This window comes from Chrysochloris asiatica, unplaced genomic scaffold (assembly GCF_000296735.1).
Source record: "Chrysochloris asiatica unplaced genomic scaffold, ChrAsi1.0 scaffold00109, whole genome shotgun sequence".
In the NCBI taxonomy this organism is placed as follows: Eukaryota; Metazoa; Chordata; class Mammalia; order Afrosoricida; family Chrysochloridae; genus Chrysochloris; species Chrysochloris asiatica.
In genome coordinates this window covers 309859-316731 of record NW_006408627.1, presented here as the reverse complement: position 1 = coordinate 316731, position 6873 = coordinate 309859, and positions in this window count along the sequence as shown.

Genomic DNA, 6873 nt, shown 5'->3' with positions numbered 1-6873 from the left:
ACAGGGTCTCTGAGGGGGCGTTTGAAATCCCAGACACATAGAAGGCTACAGCTCCTAACTCTCACTGGGAGTCAGTCTGTTCCATTTAATTTTTGATAACTTCCAATTTTCCTAGACTAATACTTTGTGCATTCCATGTTCCAATTATTAATGGATATTTACAGCTGTGTCTCATCATTTTGAGTTGTGCCCCTCAGCAAATGAATGTCATGAAAGTTTTACTCTATTGGTGTCATCATGGTCAGCTCTACTTTGAGGAGGCAGCTATTCTCCAGTCATATTTTGAATGACTTCTAACCTGAGGGGTTCATTTTCTGGCACTATATCTGTCAATATTCTGGTGCTCTTCTTAATGCTTTCATATTAAATATTCTAGTCCTATCTGACAGTGTCCCACTGCTATTTGTAAGGTTTTCAGTGGCTAAATATTCAGAAGTAGTCTGTCTCTCCTTCTTCCAAGTCCGTCTGATCCATACTGAAGGCTTTATTCTATGATATTCATCTGTATGTGCTTAAAGTCCTCTTCACTTTCATCAAGCAAGATTGTGTCATCTGTATATCTTGAATGATCCTTCCTCCAATTCTGAAGCCATGTTCTTCCTCAATAATCCAGCTTTTTGGATTATTTGTTTGGCATATAGTTTGAATATTGTTGTTAAGTCACAATTCCAACTCACAGTGAGTCTGCACAGGATTTCTGAGGAGCAGCCTGAACTGCCGACCTTATGGTTCTCAATTCAGTACTTATCCTACAGTGCCACACCAGGAGTCCATAAAATAGAATGAAAGGATACAATCCTGATGCACACCATTCCTGATTTTAAACCATTTACTATCCCCTGTTCTGTTTTAAGTACTGTCTCTTAGACTATGTACAGGTTCTTCATGAGAACAATTAAGTGGTCTGGAATTCCCGTATTTTTCAATGCTGTCCATAGTTTATCTTAATCCAAACAGTGGAATGCCTTTGTATAGACAATAAACACAAATAAACATCTTTCTGGTATTTTCTACTTTTAGCTAAAGTCCATCTGAAATCAGCAATGATGGATTAGCATTCTGCATTCTCTTATGAGAAAATGACATACTCTTTTTGAGGTTGTTGTTGTTAAGTGCTGTCGAGTTGGTTCCAACTCATAGCAACCCTGTATAGGGTTTCCAAGGAGCAGCTGTCAACTTTGTGGTTTTCAGTCTAGTGCTGATCCACAGCAGAAGTCTTTTTGAGGTTAGCACTTTTTAAAATTGGGATTCTAAGTTACTGTCCCTTAGCAACAAAATGGTTAAAAATGTAAAAGATTCAATGAGCACTGTTTTCTGTAAAAAAACAAAGCTCACAGAATACATAAAAAGAGGCAACATGTTAGATTTGGTCCATGGTTTGCCAATCCCTGCTGTCTATCATCTATGGATGTTGTTGTTAGGTAGGTGCTGACAAGCAGTTCTAATTCAGAGTACACCTATGTACAACAGAATGAAGAACTACCTGACCTTACAATTGTTGCTATGTTGAGCTCATTGTTGTTGCCATGGTATCAATCTATCCATTGAGGGTCTTACTTTTATTCACTTTACTAAGCATGATGTTCAAAGTATGTGAGATAAAGTCTCTCCAACCTCATTTCCAAGGAGCATTCTGTCTGTACTTCTACCAAGACAGATTTGCTTGTTATTTTGGGAGTCTTCTTCCCCAACACCATAATTTGATAGTCAACAGTTGGCTTGTAGAGAAATCACAAAGAAAACTGAAAAGTAAGCCAGAAAATGAACAAACATATGACAAGAGGTTAATCAAACTGAGCAAGTCTATTTAACTTCTGCATATGAAAATTAGGATAATAGCCATATTTACCTAGGAATGTTTTTATGATGATAAATGATATCTGTGTAACTATTGAACACGTGCTAAATGTCTCAAATTCAATGTATCTAAATTGAACTTACCATTTTTCCATCAAAACCTGGTTATCTACCACTGTTTTCTGGTCTCATGATCGGCACTGTCAGTGATTCATCCAATGATATAAGCAAGAAATTCAGGACTCAGTCTATATATCTTCCTCTCTGTGCCTTTAAGAGCTAATCCAAGTCGTGTTGATCTAATGAGCTTAAATATCAGTCTCCAAAAGATGAAAAATACTCTACCATCCTCATTCTATTCCAGTATTTCCCTTCTCTTGCCTGGGCCTCAGTGACAGCTACCTCTATTCTAACCCCAATTACTTGCTCATTTTATCCCCATTTTCCTCACTACAACTTGTTGACCACTTCAACATGCTTTCAGCTGAAATCTGGATACAAACATCCCAAAACAAGTGCTAAACGCATTCTTCCTTAAACACTATTTCCCACACAAACCACCTCCCTTATTAACTCCTTACTGATGTAAACAAGGAAGGAAATACTTTCATCCCACTTCAGAGTACTTATTTCTTGAAAGGCCCTGGTACTAACTGACTCTTGGTCAAAAGTCAAGGATGCAGTCAACTGTAGTCTATATATAATATTTGGTTAGGATATCTCCCTACACAACCCCATCCTGAATCCTTTGCCAGAACTTAATCTTCTATGCACACCCCCCACCATGTTTGTCAAGTCTTTCTGGAGGAGGATGTTCGGTTCAGCACATTTACCTAGGATATCAATCTATGAATTCCATTTCCTTTTTGATGACTTCCAATTTTCCTAGATTCATACTTTGCACATTCTATGTTCTGATTATTAATGGATGTTTATAGCTGTTTCTTCTCATTTTGAATTGTGACACATCAGTAAATGTTGGTCCTGAAAGCTTTGACCCATCCACATCATTAATTCAATTCTACTTCGAAGAGGCAGCTCTTTTCAGTTGCATTTTAAGTGGCCTCCAACATGAAGGGTTCATTTTTTGGCACTATAGTGTTTTCAGTAGTCAACCCTTTAGAAGTGGGTTCTCCATTTTCCTAGCCTGTCTTAGGCTGGAAGCTGCACTGAGGCCAGTCCACCATGGGTGCCACTGCTGATATTCAAAATAATGGTGGAACAGTTTCCGCCATCCAGCAACACACAAGCCACCATAGTATGCCAAATTTTAGTAAGTTTTAACACAATACTTGAAAAAACATACTATGTATACTATTTAGAGAGACTTGTTGTTAAGTGCCATTGAGTCATTTTTGACTCATAGCAACTCTATATAGGGTTTCTGAGGAGCAACTGGTGAGTTTGAACTGCCAACCTTGTGGTTCAAACTGACCTTATGGACAAATGCTTATCCTACAGCACCACACCATTACTCCAGAGACCCTAGACGTAACCACAAATGCCTGAGATCTGTTCACATTAAGGGATTTTCATATAAGAAAATCTTCATTTTCAAGACAAGCAAGTGTAAAGTTGTTATTTTCTGAAAACACCTTGAAATCAGCCTGTTGTCTTACAACGGGATGTATGTTAAAGAGTTGATGGATGTATTACAAGAATAAACAAGATGTGGAGGCGGGGCTTGATGGTGGTTAGGGTGGAGGTGCAGTAACGTTCACTATCAGCCATACCACAGAATACCAGGCAAAGCAGATCCAGGGCAGACCTCCAAAACTCGGAACCACATAGCTTGGAATATTTTAAAAGTTTGAAGCTGAAGTAAGAAATTGTGTACATTTGAATCTGCTGGGCTCGGAGGTCCAGAGCTGACATTTTGGATGAGACCAAATGGGGGAGCAGAAACACCACAGAAAAACACTGCAAGAACCTCCTCGGAGCAAGGTGGACAATACACTTTGTTGGTTTTGCTTTGTTCTGATTTTCCTTTTTTTTGGTATCTGGTCATTGCCCCCCCCTCCCCCCCACTGTTTGCACACCTAGAGGAGGTGCCTGAGCGAGTGGATACACACCAACTGGTGGGTTCTTCTGCCATGCATGCACACAGATACTCAGACCAAGAGCAGGCCCTGAATGTTTTTTTTTTTTTTTTTAATATGGGAAAGGCCAGGACAAGATTGTAGAGAGGGAAAGAGAATTTAAAAACAAAACAGGCCAAAAATTAAATTAAAGCCTGAGGTTGCATTTTAAGTGGCCTCCAACATGAAGGGTTCATTTTTTGGCACTATAGTGTTTTCAGTAGTCAACCCTTTAGAAGTGGGTTCTCCATTTTCCTAGCCTGTCTTAGGCTGGAAGCTTCACTGAGGCCAGTCCACCATGGGTGCCACTGCTGATATTCAAAATAATGGTGGAACAGTTTCCACCATCCAGCAACACACAAGCCACCATAGTATGCCAAATTTAGCATAACAAGCAACAGTGGCATCTTGAAGTCTCTCAGGCAGCTTTGAAAGCAAGAAGCTGAAGAGAGGACATTAAAGCCACGCTCATATTAGGCTACAGATTTTTTCTTCTTCTTCTTCTCTCTCTCTCCTTTCCATTTTCTGAGATTACAGACTGCAGTATTCAGCTAGTTTTGATTTGTTGTTGTTTATTTTATTTATGTATTTTGTGTGTGTGTGTGGTGCTGTTTTGCTGTTTTGTGCTTCCCCTTCTACCTTTGGGGACTTTTTTTTCCCCTATGTTACCCAAGAAGAGTCAGTAACTGCTGCCACATAGGCAAGCAACAATCACACTCTATAAAAGACCAAAACCCAGGCAAGAACCAATACCAACTGCCATATATCAGGGAGGCAGACAACACCTGTGAGTTTAAGCAATAAGAAGACTGAAAAGGGAAGCCCACATCCTGATTACATCTACCTGGAAGCAGTCAGAAAGCATAAAAAACACCAAAGTACATGTCAATTAAGTATTAAGGCCACAGATAAAAACTAAACAGATACAAGAAGCAAAAGCAGATGAGCATATCAGCACATGTCCAGAAACAAGATAAAATGTCTGAGACAAATGACCTAGAGGTAGACCTGGACTACATTCTGGAAGGAGGACAGACCTTGGAAATGCCTGAGAAGAAATTCAGAAAAAAATGATTATAATATGTTTCAAAACACTTTACAAAGGAGTTGAGAAAAAAAAGGAGGAAGTCAGGAAAGGGCTACAGGAACAATCAAATAAGATAGATACAGCACTGGAAACAATTCAAAACCTACAGAAAGAGGCCCAAATGATCAATAATAGAATATCAGAAATAGACAATACTCTGAAAGGGCAAAGGAGTAGAATAGAAGAGATGGAAGGCAGGACCAGTGATCTGGAAAACAAATCTCTCAATACCACTAAGATAGAAAAGCAAACAGAAGAAAGGATTTAAAAATCTGAAGAAGGTCTAAGATTCATGTTGGACAACATGAAGAGGAATAACTTAAGACATATTGGCATTCCAGAACAAGAAGAATCACACAAGTCCACAGAAGAAATAGTTGAAGAACTGCTGAAAGAAAATTTCTCTAACATTCTGAAAAGTGAAAATGTAAACATTCAAGAAGCTCAATGACCCCCAGGAAGGATAGAACCCCAAAGAAAATCACCAAGACATATCATAATCAAGTTCTCCAAAATCAAAGATAAGGAAACACTCCTGAAAGCAGCTAGGGAAAATAGAAGTGTTACATACAAAGGCAAGCAAGTCAGATTAAGCTCGGATCTCTAAGCAGAAACCATGCAAGCAAGAAGGCAATGGGGAGACATATATAAAGCCCTGAAAGAAAAATATTGCCAACCAAGAATCCCTTATGCAGCAAAGCTATCAATCAAATATGAGTGTAATCAAAACATTCCAGGATAAACAGAAGCTAAGAGATTTTGCCAAAGTCAACCCTGCACTACAAAACATCCTAAAGGGAGTTCTGTGGACTAAGAACCAACAAGAACAGACAACAACCAGAGATTGAAAAACTTGGCAGCACCACCCAGAATTAAATCAATGGAAGGCAGAGTTGAGAACAGAACAAAACTATGAGAACAAACTCAGAGAATCTGGGAGGTCAGCCAATGATCAAAATAATTACAATATAAAAGAAGGTAAGTACATAGGAACAGAGATCCAGATGGTTAGAAGGTCAGGTAGATTACAGAATAAAATAGACTGTACTAGATAGAGAGAAAAGTTAATGGATTGTAAGGCAAACTAAAAGAAAATGAACACTTCACAACATACCAAGAAAATGAAAAACAAAGGAGACCATGGAAACATTAAATGTATGAGGATACTCACAAGAAAGAACACAAAAAGCATGAACTCAACAAAGGAAGACACACAGAACAAAGAAAGCAGCAACACCACAGAAAATCAAACATAATGGCAGCAATTAATCCATACTTATTGATAATTACACTGAATGCAAATGGATTAAATGCACCTGTTAAGAGACAGAGGGGGGCAGAATGGATAAGAAAACAAGATTCTTCAATATGCTGTCTGCAAGAGACACATCTCAAAAACAGAGAAAAAACAGATTAAAAGTCAAAGGATGAAAAAAAATATACCAAGCTAATTGCAATAAAAAAACAAAACAGGAATGGCAGTACTAATCTCTGATAAAAACAACTTTAAGGCAAAATGTAGCATAATAGATAAAGATATACATTATCTCATGATTAAAGGGACAATTGAACAAGATGACATAACCATAATAAATTGTCTATGCTCCCAATGAAAGAGCTCCAAAATATATAAAGCAAACTCTAATAGATTTGAAGAAAAAATAGGTGAATCTACAATAGTACTGGGTGATTTTAGTACACCACTTTCAAAAATGGATAGAACAACCAGAAAGAAAGTTGACAAAGACACAGAAGAACTAAACAACACAATCAGCCAACTGGACCTCATAGATGTGCACAGAGCATTCAACCCAATAGCAGCACAATGCACATTCTTTTCCACTGCACCTGGAACATTCTCCAAAACAGACCATGTATTAGGCCACAAAACAAATCTCCATAAATTTACAA